Source organism: Micropterus dolomieu, linkage group LG10, assembly GCF_021292245.1.
Source record: "Micropterus dolomieu isolate WLL.071019.BEF.003 ecotype Adirondacks linkage group LG10, ASM2129224v1, whole genome shotgun sequence".
Lineage (NCBI taxonomy): Eukaryota > Metazoa > Chordata > Actinopteri > Centrarchiformes > Centrarchidae > Micropterus > Micropterus dolomieu.
In genome coordinates this window covers 6,710,306-6,728,294 of record NC_060159.1, presented here as the reverse complement: position 1 = coordinate 6,728,294, position 17,989 = coordinate 6,710,306, and the positions used below count along the sequence as shown (strand labels likewise).

At 41.4% G+C, this 17,989-nt stretch overlaps 1 protein-coding gene and 1 long non-coding RNA gene across 2 annotated transcripts in view; one reads left to right on the top strand and one right to left on the bottom strand.

Moving 5' to 3' along the window:
* The window catches only part of flrt2 (fibronectin leucine rich transmembrane protein 2), a 40,359-nt gene extending 26,998 nt beyond the window's left edge, over nucleotides 1-13,361 (bottom strand). The window contains exon 1 of the mRNA XM_046060779.1: nucleotides 12,988-13,361. The gene's annotated coding sequence lies outside the window, so the exon portion shown is untranslated. The remainder of the gene's footprint in view (nucleotides 1-12,987) is intronic.
* LOC123977803 lies at nucleotides 1,366-4,539 on the top strand. The gene is made up of 3 exons (XR_006826764.1): nucleotides 1,366-1,458; nucleotides 2,640-2,819; nucleotides 4,352-4,539. It is a non-coding gene; the product is annotated as an uncharacterized LOC123977803 (long non-coding RNA).
* Nucleotides 13,362-17,989: the final 4,628 nt, after the last annotated feature.

The following is a 17,989-nucleotide window of genomic DNA, read 5'->3' as shown; positions in this document are numbered from 1 at the left end:
TGCATGAGTTGGTGTATTATTTTGTCTGTTCAATCATATCATATCTTATCAATACTCCTGGTAACTGCCTAGTTTTTATGTTTGTGACAAACTACTGCTCCTCCTGATGGAAAGTGTAACCTTAGATCCTTTATTCACTACATCTTGGTTTACTTTAAATTCTTTAATTTGGCTTTTCTTACACATTAATATAGTGTAATTGAATTGTATAATAAACTGTGATAACATGCTATTTTAAAAGGGATAATTCCACTGTATTACTTTGGACTGTTGCAGAGTTTATTTTCATTCTTAATGTTGTTATTTTTTCATTATTATTACATTACTTCTGCTTTCAGTTGTTACACTTAACACTTCAGCGTCTTCTTCAGCTCTTCCCAGTCTCAAAATGTTTACTGTTCATACACAATTTGCTCCAACTGCTTTCTGTTTTTTTACATTAACCAACATCTTTATACGCTTGAACTGGCAGTCATTTCTTTCGGGACATTCCACTTCAACCAACACCTCCAGCTCAATTTATCACTCCCAATTCGATAATTATAACTCTTTTCAATGGCTGAATCTCAGCTGAATCTTTAAATCCTTTCAGCACTTTAACTTCCACTGATACTTAAACTTTATTCAGGGCTTCCATTTAAATTGGCACTTCAGCCTTGCTCAGCACTTCCATTTTAACTGCCATTTCAACTTCTGTCAGTAGTTGCATTTCGACTGTGACTTCAACTACTACCTAAACTTTTTTAGTATTTCGTCTATTTCAAAAGTTTTAACTGTACATTTCTGACAGCAAACACACATGCATTTTCTTGTGAAAATTAAGCCCATTCTGATAGTTATTTTTTCATTATTATTTTAACTGTTATTAGGTCTGTGACAAACAAATATTTTCTTTATTGATTAATCTGCTGATTATTTTCATTTTGTCTATAAAATGTCTGAAATATAAAACATTGCCCATCACAATTTTCCATAGCCAAAGGTGATATATTCAAATTGCTTGTTATGTCCAACTAATGGTCTGAATATAATGCAGCAAAATCTTTGAGTATTTATATTTGAGTTGAAACCAGCAAATAGTTTGCACTTTTGCTTGAAATATGACTAAGACAATTAATCAATCTAGTAAAAATAGTTGGTAGATTAATTTTTTGTCAATTGACTAACTGATTACTTGATCAATTGGTTTACGCTCCAGATAATAATTGTGTGTTTGACCTCATTGCTTTAGTTCATACCTGCTGTTGTTTAATGGGGGGCAATCGTAAGTGTAAATGTAATGGGTGTAATAGGTAAAAGTAACATGCATTCTCTCCAGCCCCGTCTTGTCACACCATGTTTACATTTGAATAGCAAAATTAACAGCAAATGTCAATGCAGTAAGGCTGCTTTGGGCTACATGTCTGAAGGTGTCAGTGGACCAGAAGGAGCAGAAAAATGAGAAAGATTAACACCAAGGTTAGTCCCACCATTAGTTTCCTTTAACCTACATCAATTCTGAAACTGGTTAAACTTCTAGGCCTATTACTGTTGCCGCAGAGGAAGTGGGAAGTGGGAAGTGGCACCGCAAGGCCACAAACCTCATCCATGTGTCCCTGAATGAGCATTAGGTATTAGGGCGCAGGGGGAAAAGGGAGAGCACTTGACCCTTATTGTCTCTGTGTTTGGTCATATTTTCCTATTACAGTCATGGGCCCGAGTGGAAATCCACTTCCTTTAGCATATCAGTGTGTCAAAGTCAAAACACAACACCACAGGAACGCAGAAACACACATTTAGAGAGAATGTCATCGCAATGTGGGTTCATCACCTCCATCAAGAATGCAGAAGCCCTTTTAGGAAGGGAGTGAACATACTCACACACACACTCCCACACAGCTACATTTCTGCTTTTCATCTGGGCATACTAAGACGTGTATGTCTAAGCAGTGCTCTTCCCTTGATAGAGTGGCTCCTTTGACATTTAACCAAAGCAAAGCAAATTCTTTACAGTTTTTTTCAATCCACAAAAAAAAAAGTGTAAAACTATATCCGGAGTAATCAGTGTAGACACAGGGTGTAAAAAGTCTCCTGATAAATACTGGTTGAATGCAAGCAACAGAACAGTACACGCTCACTGACTGGCTGGTGATATTTGTGCCTGTAAATGAGGCCATTTTGTTGCAAATAATGATGCAGCTTTCACAGTTTACTGGCTAATTTAAAAGAGGACCATTCTGAAGTATGACCCAGTAGGAACTGAGTGGTTTTATTTCTTGTCTGAGAAACCATTTTTAAATAAATAGTCTCACTAAACCACTGTTACTTTAACACGTCTGGGTTCATTTATGTGAACGGTCCCTGTTGTGTAATTTCTCCAGTGTTAGCGGCAGTCGACCAGCCACATGACCACCCCCTCTCCACCCTTTTGTCCCTCACCTCTTTCTTTCCTTGACACCATATGGGAGACAGAGACGTGTTTCGGAATGGAAAATTGATTATAAATAGATGATGTGAGGTAACCACGGTAATGATGGCACAGAGTGCTGTGTCCCACAGCAAAATGTCACAGCAAGCTATCAGCTGCCCCGGTGCTGTGCTTTGATGCTGCCTAGTGCATATTCTTATGCTTTGACGCTGGTAAGTCTATATGTCTCCAGAGAGCTCGCCTGGGGGTCAACTAATGGGACCACTGCCATCCTCCCTCTTTGCTTTGGAAAAGCAGCGATTCCTTTTTTTCTTTCCCTTTCCTGAGGACTTGGTTACAAGAACTCCAGCATTCACAAACCCAGATGGGGGGACAAGCCGGAGATCTGGCCATGTAAAGAAAGAAAAAGAGTGTAAGTAACCAGCCTGTGCATTCAGAGCCAACACAAACTGACTCACACCTTGGAATCTTTCAATTTGCCTGTAATAAATTGCAGTAGGAAGCAATTGCGTTGCTGATGTGCTGAGGGGGTTGAAATTGAAAACCGTTGAAGGGACGGTGGCACGCTCTCAAACAGAACAGCGCCATATAGTCTTGCCTTTGACTAGGCGAAGAGATGGAAACAATGTACGATTCCTGAATCTCTGTTTCTCACATACATGCACAGGCTCAGAAAATGTTTGTCAAACCAACAGATGTGCCTCTACGGTAACGCATCAAGTCAGTACCCTCAGCTCGCATATTCCCTCACAATAAAAAATAATTCAATTGGCATCAGCAACATCCAGTCTGGCAATTACGGAGGCAGCAAAACAGCTTTCACAGAGCAAAATGGAAGTCTAACTGCAGCATAAAACAGCCCTTACAATGTTTGAAATATATATACATATACTGTATACTGTATATGCTTCAGCTAAGTGACCTGGGTCAGCCGCTGTAGTAATACAGCCCTAATGCTCTAAACTCACCTCTTTTTCTGCTGCATTAGTGCCCAGCTGAGTGGCGGTCAGCTCTGTTTGCTCTAACTGCAGGTGGCATCAGTGACATGCATTAGTCCCCCTCTGCCCCCATAACAGAGAGGCAAATGTGAGCTCCCTGGAGCGCCGGGCCCCAGATGTAACTGGATAAAGGTTGTCAGAGGGCCTCGACTGAGCCACAAGTGGAAACGCAGGCCGAATTTAATAAGAGTGCAACCCGCAGCCATGTAGACTGTATCAAAGCAAGGGATCTGAATATGGACTTCTTCTTGCAAGTAATTTGGTCTCGGCTGGGCCTAAACCCGTGTTATTCTGTTACATTCCCTCACGCTCCTTGTTCTTCGCTCCATCTTGCTCCGGTTTGTTGCTTTCACAAGAGCAAAAACAGACATTTGCTGACCTTACAAATTACATTCTCTTCCAATGATGTATAGTCTGCACGGACAGCTGATTTGAAATTAATAATATCATCTGTGACATCTTGTTCTTCCAAGGCTTTGCTTTCTTACATGATAAAAAAAAACATCTTGCGTGAAAAAGCGCCAATAAAGGCTTGTTTATAAAAAAAGAAAGAAAGAAGAAGCAGAGAATGAGAATGAGATTGGCAGAACCTTGTTTGCTCTGTGAGCGTGTGGGTATCAGATAACGCCGTGCGTGTTTTATTGGGTGGCGGACAAATAAAGAATAGCAGAACAACGTGTGGGAAGACAGACACTGGTCTAAAAGCTTCCATTCTTCCCTGAGTCATGTTTCACGGGGCTGCAGTGTCAGGTTGGACCCTAATCTCCTCCAGATGCCCTCGCAGGAAAACAACGTCCCCGCCTGCACCACAACAGAACAAGAACAAAACACCAAACCTTGATAACATAATTGATTTGCAAGTTTCTATTATAGTTGTTTTGACTCTGTATCTCTATATTTGCTCATGTATCCGCTCTGTTTGGTTTCGTCTATCCTCACTTTCTAGTCTTGATCAAAAGTGTATCGCCTTCCACTCATCAGCTCTCCCTGTGCGCCTGCCTGTTCCTGTTGGATGGGAAGAGCAAGGGAAATATATGCATAACCCTCCGCTGACATGCCGTCTCGTTTGATGTGGGATTCTCGCCCCGTCTCTCCACCGTTACTGGGGATATTAAAGTGCTGCGTGGCTCTGTCTCTCTGACTCCTTAATACAAACACACGCACCATCATTTGCAAAAGCCAATTCCATTTCCTGTTTTAGAAGCCCGCTTCACAGCTTTCCTCTGTTGTTCAGAGAGTAAATAAAAACCCAGTCCAGGAACTTTACTGCAGAATAGATGGAGGCTTGCTGGTGCAGTCAGTGTTGATTGTGAGGTTGCAAATAATGATCATTTTCATTATTTAATAATCTATAGATAGTCTGATTTGTGTCCAAAACAAAAAAGATATTTCATTTACAATCATATAAAACAGATAAATGTTTCACTTTTTGTTTGATGTATGCCTTAAAAGAATTGTTCAACATTTTGGGAAATACACTTATTCACTTCCTTGCCAAGAGTGAGCTGAAAATATGGATACCATGTTCTCTTCTATCTGTAGGATAAATATGAAGCTTCAGCCAGCAGTCAATTGTCTTAGCTTTGCACAAAGACTGGAAACAGCTAGCCTGGCAATATTTCCAAAGGTAAAACTAATTAAAGCTTGCTAATTAGCACTTTATATCTCGTCTATTTAAGCCGCACTAAAACCGAAGAATAATTTATCCCACATGTAAACCCCTGTAAAACCGCAAATTACCATTTTAACACTTGTGTTTTTACAAATGAGATATAACGTGTTCATTATAGCAAGTTCTAAAGTTTGTGGTAGACAGATTTTGTTACCTGTCTCCACCTTTTTCCAGTCTGTCTGATAAGCTAAACCAACCAGCTGCTGGTGGTAACCTCGTATTTTAAAGACAGACATGAGAGCTGTATCAATTTTCTCATCTAGCTATTACAAAGAAGGCCAATAAGCATATTTCCTGAAATGTCAAGCGAATCCTTTAAGGAACTAATCAATTAAACAAAATCCCCTAGTTGTTTCAGTGCAAGTTGATTGATTCCGAACACTAAGGCTGTCTATATGTGTTCGAACCTGCTACAGACTGAAAAATAACTGACACGACCCCAACGCAATGATAAATTTCAAAGGCTTCCAGTGTTTGCTGGCCTTGTAAAACAAACTTGTAAATACACACACACATAAATAAAATTTACAAGCCATTTGCATCTCTGGAACTGAGTCAAACTTGTAAACACTGAGGAGGAGGCAGAAGAAGAAAAGATAAGCGGGCCTTGAATTATCTAGGCCAGTCAAACGAAGGTGTGGTTAGGGACGGACGTTGCGGCTCTCGCTCTAGGCCAGGTCTGTGAGAAGGTCATGTGAAAGTGGAATGTGGCTGAGCTGGATGCTTGCCAGAGGCTGTTTCCAGTCAAGAAAGCTTATTTTTCTTGAAACAAAGTGAAAACTTTATGTCACCTGGGAGAGATTATTTCTCCCTGTTCAAATACAGCCCAGGTTATTTGAATAACTTGGTTTGGAAACATGTGACAATATCTCACCACAAAGCAGAGATCTCAGATTTTCTTTGACGGCGCTTTGTTTCAACAAAATTCAACAAACATAATAAGAGACCGGGCTTTAGCATGCTGCATTACTGGACAAACAATTATCCTGCAATTACTGTGAAGCCTTTGAGATAGAAGGGGAATGCATCACTCAGCAGGCAGCTGACAGTGTGAGCTAACTCAGCAAGCGACATGCAAAATAGGAAAATAATGGTGTAGAGTGCCAGAAGAGAAGATCGTCCATACAACACAGAGATATAAAATAAGCAAGATGGAGAAGGCCACACACAGATGGGAAATTTATACAGACAGGTGAAGAGAACATATACAAAGACACATATCCAAAAAGAAGTGAACATACACACACATATTCAGACTCTCCAGTGAGTGCTGTCAAGCCTGTGACGGGCAGGAAAGCCTGGATATGAATGTTCCTGACTGTTTCAGTGAGAATGAATCATGTATCAGCTGGTATTAGAGCAGTACATATAAAGAGAATGATTATATTTGTTCCCATATGAAAGCATTATTTCATTTCATGATATTGTGGATTTTATAGTGGTTGGGAAAGTTTAATAAAGAAAAACTTTAAGGTGAGCAATAACAGTAAGTCCAGGGAGTTGCATAATGTCATGAATGTGTATAGCTTGGAAGTGTGGCTGGGGAATTGTGTTGACTAGACCTTTGATACAACCCACATCATTGAGTCACAAGTCTGGGTATTGCAACAACGAAACTCACCGTGTCTAGTGAGAGAAAGAGTGAGAAGGGAGTGAAGAAAAGGGTTGGAGACACATACACAGGAGAGAAAAAAATGAGAATGAGAGAAATAGAGAGCATGGCAAAGACAGGCACTACGGTTTTCTTCAGACTGGCAGCTTAAATCAGATTTTTGGCATATCCAGATTAGAATCAGATTGCTTTTCTCAAGTGTGGAGGGTTAGAAACACGTAGAAGTCATCTTGGTGGTTTGAAATCTGAAACAAATCAAATTTTTAAAGACTTAGCCGAGCCACTCAAATCAGATTCCAGACTGTCCTTTACGTCACTTGCAAAGCATAAACCAGAACATATGATGGTGACATCACATCTAACTGCGACTAAGACAAACTTAGATTTTAAGTAAAGATGCCAGTACACCAATGTAAAAATGCTCCCACATTCAAATTATTACCTTCAGTAAGTAAGATGTTTTATCAGGAAAATGTCCTTGAATTATCAAAACGAGTACAAAAAAATGTGAATGGTATATTTTCATAGATCAGGGATCTTAGGGGACATGACATCATTAATGGCGTGCACACTAAAAATGACTTTTGGGTTTACTTTACCTAGTCCCTATTGGTTATTTTGACCCAGTGTTAGTATTATTTTTTAATAACTGTTGGGTTGTATTTTGATCCAGACACAACAAGATCAGGTTTGTTGACCAAAACAATTTTGACCCAGTGATGTGTGAAATGTGTATTAATTTCTGTGTTCATTGCTTAAATGAAACTATCTGAAGACAAAATTGCTCTTTTAAGAAGCTGCTAACAGCTCATGGATGTCTGTATCCTATCTAGACACTGCTTTTTTGTAAGTTGTGTACCTACAGTACAGTAGGGCCTACTTTGGTAAATGTATCTGTTGCTGCCTGCACGCCACTATTGCTGTGGTGCTCAAGTGTGGGAACACACATCTCCATTCTTCATCTAATCTGCAGCTTACTGTTTTGGTATCATACTAGTCCATGAGTCACTGTTTGCGCAGCGGTGTCATTACCACAAAATATAATCTTGATAGGTTTACGATGCCTTGAACACGAAATGCAACATTGCTTGTAAATGACAGAAAGGATTTCAGTCCTTAAGATCAGACTTAAGTAACAAATTGAGTTTTTATGAGGTGTGAACGTAAATTCTAAGATAAGGGGGAAAGATGAGGGTAGAGGTGAGGGTGGCGGGGTAGGTTGGGTCCAAAATGCGTCAGCAGCATGAAGCCTCCCAAAAGTTCAGTGTGGTTGGAGCAAAAAATCATGGAGTGGGGCTCTGTGCTGTGTGCTGTACGCCTGCTGGCAGCCACTCAGGCTGGCATTTGCCATTGCTTTTTTGGCTGCTTTCAGACGGCTCCAAAGCAAACAAGAATGGCTGTGCTTACAGGCCGTAAAACTTGTGTGTCAGCCTACTCTATCATACACAGTACTGTACATCACAAGTGTTTACATTTTCTTAACAAGCTGACATTAAAGTGATTTCTAATTATGATGATAAATCAGCTGTTTTTAAGAACATTTAAAGTCTCCTCACTTTTTGTGTAAGGATATTTAAACTGTGAAGATGCTGTGGCTATGGTACATGGCCTAATCTTTCATAAAACATTTTTAATAATAAAATCATTTTTTCATATATTTGTGGAAACGCTGTCTAAGCTTCAGACCTCTAGGTGGGTGTACATGGCAGCAGTTAACTGACAATTTGAGAGTCAGTATTGCTCAGAGATGCTTTGGCGTGCTACTGACTGGAGCACGTCATTGCCCTGTATAGTCTACAAAGATTGATACAGAAACATTGTTTCACTGTTTTAAAGAATCTGTCCCTAAAATTAAAATATTCTGAGAGACCCATTTAGCTGGCAAGTCACTCTATAAGTGGAAGCTAGCCTCGCTTGCTAGCTCTGAGAGAGCAATGGAAAGTAGTTAAAGCCTGCTTAAAACCACGTTAAATAATGCTAGATTACGAAGTGGCATTATGGACGTAGCCTTCTTCTTTGTCGTGTAGGCTAAAGACACTGACTAACTGGCTGTATCTTTAGCCAAATTCTGTATTTGTGTATTTTGTATGTGTTTAGAATAAAAACTAAAACTAAGGAGTTCCACGGACAAACAATACGCACAGCTCAATCACATTAATGCTGTTTGGTCGACTTAACGTGCTGCTGCTATCATCCGCTCACTGCATACAGTCATTCCAGAGAGACAATCACATCAGAGCACATTCACTGAGAGGTATTGGTGTTGGTATTGGTGGTATTGGTTCAAGAGACAATAGTTAAGGTCTGCTCAAAAAGTCGCTAGAGCGCTTCTTGGAAAGTCGCTAAATTGGCAATATTGGTCATAGAGTATTGTACAGAGTAATCAGATGGGGCAGATGGAAGTAATCAGTGGCTAACAACATCGGCCCCAGGTAGTTAACTCCATGTGTCCGTTGGAATTGGAGCGATATGAAAACAAAATGAGTGCCCTTCCTCACAGATATTGGACCAATCAAAAGACCCAATGTGTTCCCACATTGCCAGTCATAACCACAAATTCCCAACCACTAGGTACAATTTTGACAAAATAACCAACACAAGTCCAAACAAACACCATGGAAATATATTCTTATTTCAGAATCATGTTCGCTTGTTTGTTTCAGTCATGTCTTCCACAATTCATAATGTAAAACAAATTTACCTCAAACCAGCCCAGTTACGTGACAGTGTAATAATGTAATTTGTCATTTACAGTGTGGCAGTCCCTGGGTCTTTTCCATACAGAGAGGGGCACGCAAGCCAGATTTAAATGGCTGTTTATGGGGTTTATCCATCCCTAAGTGGTTTGAATTGCAGGGCTTTTTCAGAACATTGTTACTGCAGCAATCAAAGCTGTGATTTTCCTTTTATGCTGCTCTGTAAAGAGCAATCAAAGATGCTGGTAAATTTTGAGTGATTCATTTGAAAAAAATAATCTGTCAAGCCTGATGTTGAGACGCATTTACTATAACATCGTGAATGTCAATGTACCTGCCAAAAAAAGATATCCTGGAAGCTAAAGTATGGCAAAAGGAGGTAATCTTTTCCTCGCATGTTCAGCTCTGGTCATCTTTTAGAGGTCATGGTTCTGCTCTGAGGTGAAGCATGTTTACCTTTGCGAGGGTCGTCTGTCTCTCTGAATGACAGGTCCCACAAAAACAGACCGCCATTGGTCACGTGTGGGAGATTATGAGGGTTTGATGAAAATAGTCACTTCTGGTATTTATAATGGGTGGTGTTGAATCCCTCCGTTCGACCTCCAGACACGTGTGACATACTTGTAGCGAGACCAATGTGGCGGCTTCAAGTTTTTTTTACATAGCTCTTCATGTTGATCAAATCATGCCTTTGCCATTGACTATAATCTAATGACTGGTCTCCGAATGTCCAAACATTATCTTCAGAAAATATACATTCGCAACATTCTTTCTGAACTAGTGAGCTGTGTGTTTATTTTAAAGGAGGCAGTAAGAATTCAAGCCCTGTTTGCAGAATATACATTGACGTGCAGATGTATATATACCTCGTTTTTTATAGACACTTAACTCCAATTAACCTTAATTCTCCTATTTGCCTGTAATCACATTACCCTCTGGTATTTGAGTCTATTTTTCTTTCATCCAAGGGAGGCCGTGTCCTCCTGCTACATGTCCGGGGAACGGTGAAGCACTGCAAGAACAAGCTTCTCCTTGTGCTGGATCTCCCAGTTGGCCAGAGAACCGGTCTATGGTCTACTCTCTCTCTCTCTGTCTGCCCCTCCTCACTCTCGGATCTTTCTCAGTGCTCTCCTTACGCTCCCTTTTTAGCCATCTCCTTCTGTTCCCTCGCCGCGTTTCTGAGCTCTGCCCTCGGGCCATGTCTAACGCCAGACAACGTTTGATTCATGCCTTCAGTTGGCTGCTGCGGTCAGCTGACTCTCTAGTACTATAGGATTGTTCATGTTGGAGGATTGACTCAATATCCTGCCAGGACACTGGTCAATTCCAGTGTAATGAAGGTGTGCCTAAATAAGATAAATTGCTTTTTTATTCTATTCATATCCTCCTTTATTGTCTTCATAATTTATCTCTAATGTACTGAGACATAGTGAGCCATTTTTTGTTATGAAAATAATGATTTTGATTCTCATGTCTTAAAATGGACCGTCTGTGCCTCTTTCTTCGCCCTGCGTTGAGCAAAAACACATTCCAGCTGTCAAATATACTCAATATGCACCGTTTCTGACTACCTGCCTGTCCCCTAAAGCAATTATAGGTGAAAGAGCTCTTTTTTCTGCACTTGTACCCCTACGCTCCAAAAACGGTGCATGTTGAGCTGCCACCTGCACTGACACTGACACATAAGTGATACCTTTTCAGAACTGACGCATGAATGATGATGCAGGAAATTTGCAGTGATTTTGAAAGATTGGGAAATGTCGCCTCAGTTACGCTCATACTTTACAGTTCTACCCCACTACGTTAGAGAAAGACATATTGCACTCCACTACATTTATTTGACAGCTATGGCTGCTCGCTGCTTCACAGATTTGGAGTGATTGCCCAATCATCTTTTAATTTATCAAGGAACCGTTTGGTCTATTAGAACATCCAAGAATAGTGTAAAATGTCCACAGTGATGTCTTCGAATTTCTTGTTCTGTCTGACCAGCGTGAAGTGTCGCTTCCCGTGTGAAAAGTCCTTTAACCAGAAAGCTGAGTGCACAAGAGAACACCACACCAACCAGTCAGCTGTAACACTTTAAACTCATGTGTTGCCATGGAGATTGCATAGTTAATTAGCTAAAGTTAGTGGATAAAGAGTTGAAATAATCAGGTAAAAGTAATGGGAGAAATGGTTGGGACCATTTCTGCCACAAGCCAAGACAGTGACGGTTCAAGTGATTAAATAAATTATTGTTATAATATCCATGTTGTTGTTCCTTAACATCTGCTTTAAAATAAATTTAAATGAACACATCTGGAACATGATGGCAGGAGCTGATGAGGGGGAGTTTGCTACAGCTTTCACCCTTGACTTGTATGCACAAATCACTTTGTACGGATCATTTTGAAATCAAAAACAATTCTGTGTGTGAAAAAAAATCAGCTAAAAGCCCAATATATTGCTTGAAAATAATGACTAACTGGATTTATTAGGATAAATAAATGTTAGACTTGATATGTAGACGCTGGTGAGGTATGTGCTGTTATTCTTTCTATTAAGTTGTAATGTTTACTCATTAATCACGTCCATTAGCAGTCATGGTTTGGGATCTGGTGCGGTAGCAGTGTGTTACTGAAAAAGCTGGTAATAAAAAAGCTTTGTAAACTAAGTGCATTCGGGGCAGTGTTCCGTGGCGGGAAAAAAAAAAATTGAACAAGCTTTTGATCATGGAGATGTCATTATTTCCCAGGAAGCGTGGTGTGTTTACCTGTGAGGAGCAATGGAGCACTTCACACCCATTTAAATAATGAGACCATTGCAAAAGATGTTAGTGATAATTGTTACTGTTTCACCTCAGACATTTTTAAAGTTAATGCTGGGAACGCTCACAATTATTTTAAATTGCTTTCTGCTTGAAAAGGGAAGAGCAGGTGGCAGGTTTCTGAATGTAAACTGGCCCTCACGCTGTTCTGAAATTTTCAAACAGCGCCAGAGAGTGGATGTAAATGCACGCTTTTATTATGTTATTTTTTTTTTTTGTTAAATAATATGTACTCAACCTTTTATTTAGTGTCTCGCCAGGCCTCCCATTAAAATCATCACCCCAAAGGTTGACAAGACAAGTGCACAAGGTCAAAGAGAGACGCAGTGAACAACAGGCAGTGAACTAGAAAGAAACATGGCAGCCATGAATAATGCATGGATGAAAGGTTTATCTAATGGCACTCTTAAAACTTTTAAAAGCTGATCTTTGCTTTCAGCTGAAGATGCTCTTGGCTTAAAAAAAAACAACCTTTTTCTAAGTTACTGCAGCCATCCTCCGAACTCAGCTTGAGAGAAACACTGATTGGTTTAATTATGTTTGCAGTGATTAAGCATCTTAATGGTGCTCATCACAATATGAGACATGAATCACAATGATTCTGAGATGTCACATTTGGGGAACGGCTTTGGAAATGTATTAATTTTTTTTTCTGGAGAAGAACAAGTTATTTTTTGCACTTTTTAAGACGCAGAGACAGAGCCACACAATCCTCAAACTGCAGACACACACACACACACACACACACACACACACACACACACAGGCAGACACTTTAAAGAGGGACACTTACCGTCTTTGGACTCTTGGTGGTCATGGCAGGGTCAGGGAAGAACAGAGACAGAGAGAGTGAAGTGAACTCGACCTCGCGGCATTACACTCGCATCCCAACCCCCGGCTCCCAGACACGAGGACGAGACCAGCGGGGCTCGTTAACTTGAAAGCGCGGATGGAGGGCGGCGGGCTTGCTGGAGTGTGTCAAGAGGAAACTGCAGGCACCAGTCAGTCAGGCCGGGGAGAGACAGCGAGAGGGAGAAAACGAGGCAGACAAAAGCAGGGAGAATTCAAAGACGCCAGCAGTTTCTTCTTCCTCGTCCTCCTCGCCTTCTCTGGTTGTAACTTAACCCCTGAAGAGTCCCGGCGAGCAGACACACAGAACCAGTTCCAGACCTGCCCTGCACCAGCCTCTCCCCCTTCTCTCTGTTCTCTCTTCTCCCTCTGTTTTTGGGTATCATTTAGCTGTTGATTCCGTGGCCCGGCGATGAGCTCACCGCGGGCTCAGGTTTCAGTGCCTTTACTGGAATGTGAGGGCAGCCGCGCAGAGAGGCAGAGGTGCCGGGGAGGTCAAAGGCTACCGGGGTAGTGTGTAAGAATGAAGAGGAGAGGGGAGTCTGTCATCTGGGGGAGTTCCAGTGGAGGGGTATCTGAGGGGCCTGGAGTGGCGAGAACAAAACAGGAGTTACAGGGGTCACGGGTTACGGATGTTGGGGGCCAGGCAACATTTGACAGCTTTGGAGGCGATGGACTTGAGGACACTGAGTACATTTACACGGTCAAATACACGCACACACACACGGGCAACCTCTCCTAAGTGCCAGATTTATTGCTCACTTAGAGAGTGGGGTGTTTTCTTCGGGGAGAAAAGCGTTTCCTTTTTTCTTTTGCGGAGCTGCTGTTTTTCACATTTTAGCAGCCTTAGATCAGAGATATGAATGAACGCAATTAAAACCACAATCACAGGAATAATAACACTTTTATTTGCATGGCACACATTTAGGACAGATTGCATCGAAGTGCTTTACAAGCATGATGAAGTGCAGCAAAGTGGTAGTAATTAGGCAACACATCTCTCAAAATCAAAACAACATGATAACCTTCATGAAGGTGGGTTTTATTGCAGGGCTTTAGAATTAGACTGTATTCATTTTAGCTGACTTGATACATTGGCGTCAGAGTCTGTGCTGGGACTGTTGAACACACTGTTTTCAAACTATTTCTGTGGTAGAATCTACTTCCAATGGAAACTGGAAGTTGACGGTGTGTTCTGTTAATTATTCAGAGTAACTGGGGCACTGTTTCTGGAAAGAGTTGTTGCTCTTTTTAAATGTAATTTGTCAATGCTTTAAACACACATGTTCTTTTGTCATGCGTTTGTATTTTTTCATAGGGGACTACATCATACTGTAAGGTGTCCCTGTTACTGTATGCAAACAATATATTTCTTATACATAGGGTTTCATATTCCCACGCTGCCATTCTCATGTTTTTTTTTATTTAATCCATCTATATTTAAAAGCTATACATGGCAAAAACAAAAAAAAAAACACCTTTAGCTTACAGTTTCTGTTTCTGAACTTTTGACCGTATAGTTTAATTTAGAGCTGTAGCCCGATATGTAAATGCATAACTGTTACCAGCTTTTGATACGTTTTGTGGCACATTTGCATGCGCTTCCCCGATGTAAAAACATTGCGGGTACACTCACTAATTATACGGTGTTTGTGCCACCTGTGGCGATGCAGCAGAGGAGTGAGGAGAGGTGCTAATTCCCAGTGATGGCTAACTTGACAACACAAGCCAATTTAAAATAAAGCAGAGAACAAAGTGACGCGTTTAACGATCGCCAAACTGACTTTCCCTCTCTCATAGTAACAAAAAAACAACTGATGCAAAAATAACTGCGGCTAATTGAAGCGGCCTCGGCATGTGTTTGTTTATTGTTTTGCCAGTCGCCCCTCTGCTGTTTACTTCTCTCACTCACTTCTGCAACTCTGGCTAGCTTTGAACTGCAGCTCTGGGCGGCTGGAGCTCTGCACCGCTGGGAATGTGTGGTCTTTATTAAGGGGGGGAAGTGTGCGAGTGAGCACTGCAGGCCCAACATCTCAGGAATCTTGATCCTTTTTCCCCTTGTGGCACTTTTCACAAGCGGGGCCAGCTAATCACTTACACTGATAGCAGGGTTCTGTATGGGGCCCTGGTTCTTGGAGAAAGAGGTTGGAGGGTTAGTGGAGACTGTGCAGCAGCAACCCCCACTCCCCTAAGCTGGGGGAGTAGGCTTGCATACTGTTTGTGCAGATGAGTGTCGGAGCGGGCACACCCTCTGCGGGCCTGTTCCCATGGGAACGGCAGTGATAGCGAACAGCTTGTTTTTGTGTTTTTTGGCAATGTTGCCACTGCTGGAATACTGACAGGCACTGGGGAGGTCTGATATGCAAAAACGTTGCCAGGTAGGCCTTAAAAAGAATGCTTTCCCTTTGACTTTCTCCTCTGTGTTGTTACATTCACACTGAGTTATTTGGTCATACAGCTTCAGAGGAATTCGTTATTTTTCACCCATCTGTGGGCGATGTTGATCAAACGGAGTTCAGATTTCAGAGCTCACTCCATGCCACAAGCTGACAGGCTGAACTTGTTCTTGAGGGTTCACAATCCTCAGGTGGATCATGAGATCCGTTTTAGTCAAATGACTTCAGGTTAGTGTTACACATCTCCACACGCTTGGCCGACAGACACTTGGCTTTGGTTTTGACCTTTTTGTGTCTCAGTGGGAATTCCACACTACATAAACAGGAAAATAAGTTTCTTAAAATCTCCCCTTCCCCATTAAATTTCATATGATAACATCACTCCTTGGGTTAGCTGACTTCATTAGCATAGCTGTAATTGTAGACCTCTCGTCCTTTACAAAAAAGAACCTCCTACAAGGGGCAAAGAAAGTGAAGTTTTAAAACCTATTTGCATTGGCACTGGACAGACTGGTGAAGTTGTGAACAAGCAATGCGCCGCAGCACAAATGAATGCCAAAATGCATTAAAGCATCGACTTGTTCTTTTGAAGATGTCGATCTCAAACTGCGGTGAAAAAAAAAAAAAGCTCCGGCAGCTTTATGAAAATGTTGGACCAACAAGATCAATCGCCATCTGTGTGCAGGAACAAAGGACAAAAGTCCCCTGCCGCCCAACATACGCCAAAGAGAACCTATGTTTTTTGTATTTTTTTGTTTTCATAAATATCAAACACACACAGCGCAGGGGGAGTTCAAAATTAAATTAAAGTGTACGTTTATTGTGCAAACCACTACCTCACTTTATGGTGTTTGGATTCCTAAATGAAAACATACTCCAGGAAGCCCTTCACCAGGCTTCTTGCTGAGAGAGCGAGCAGCATGGAGAGCAAATGCCTCTCTTCTCCTGCAGCCCTCTCGCCTGGGACGGCGGGGTAATTACATCATTTGGAGATGGAATGAAAGCACTTTACAAGCGAAAGTAAGTGAAATGCTTTATTGCTTGCGGAATTGCCAATTAAAAAGCAACACCTGGAACGCAGAGGCTCAGCTAAAACAGCCCTTTCTCCCGTGACAGACCTGAAACCAGTCGGTCCCCTGCTCCACAGAGGCCCCTAGAGAATGTTTTTCTTTCCATGTTTTTCCACCCTTTACCCTGTCTTTATTTGTGAAAAGTTGCCGACAATGCACCTTCACATTGGCTTACATAGCCCATAAGTCACCAAAGCCTGACGTGCGTATTAATAAAGCCCATTTCCTAGGTAGAGCATATGGCACAGCTACAATGTAAACCTGCTCAGGGCACGCTTCTGAAAAAGAAAACAGTAGTGATTCTCTCCAGCACCCAGTCCAACCTACACTACACTACATTACACATTAAGACCAGTCCAGACCAGACCTGTCCAGCCCCAGATGTGTCCCATTCTCAGGTCTGTTTCCCCTGAGAGAGAAACAGACCAAATTGAACAAACATAAAGAAAGATGGAGATGGAGTGGTGAAAGGAAAAATGTCTTTCACATTCTACCACGGCTCCCCCACAACACGAACTAACCACTATCAATTGCTTACAAGGGGCTCTTGTCTTTTAATACCACGTTACTTCTCTGGATGAATACATTTAGTTCAAGGCTCCTCCAAGATGAGTCTACAGCCACACTAGCATCTCTGTAAGGCTGAGCTAAAAGCTAATGTTAGCATACTAACATGCTGATGTTATGATGCCTTGTTCACCGTCATAGTTTAGCATGTTAGCATGCTTACATTTGCTATTGCTAGGGTCTTTAAGCAGCGCAGTGCTTTGAGCTAAATGCTAAATGTCAGCATGCTAACATGTTCACAGTGAAGATGTTGACTAGGTTTGCCACCTTCAGTACAGAAAAATAAGGGGCCGCAACCCTCTGGAGCCCGGCAACCAGGTGTGCCAGTGGTGGTAAATCATTATTTAAAACATGTTTTGATGTGTGAACTGTATTTTGTTGACTTAACACTTTTGTTGAATCAACATATCCATAGCTATAAATAGGCTAAAACAAATGCTTTGATATTCAATTCAAAAAAGACTTTTGCAAAGGATTTTCCATGAACATCATGAACATCAGTGGACCAGAAGTAGCAGGACTTGTGTGCAGTATTGGAGCATGCTAGGTTAACTTCCTTTTATAAGTGTTTTCTTGTCAGAAGTACAATACTGGTGCAGCACTGAGTAGCGGTTTGTCTTTCACAGCTACAGTAACAGGACTGCTCAAAGTTGAGAGTAATCAAGAGCTCCCTCCTAATGAGCTCCACAGAGCACCTGTTCTTGCTGTCACTTTGTTGGTCATTCTGGAAAATATCCTTTCCACATAACCAGCGGATGCTGCCATGCTTATGATGTGGCTATTGATAGACAGGATGAGAAACTGCTAATGAACTTGAATAATTGTAAAGGGTGGTGTTTACACAGATTTTGACAAACATATGTCATTGTTTGCAGTAATACCATCCAAACAATGAAGCTACACATAAATAACC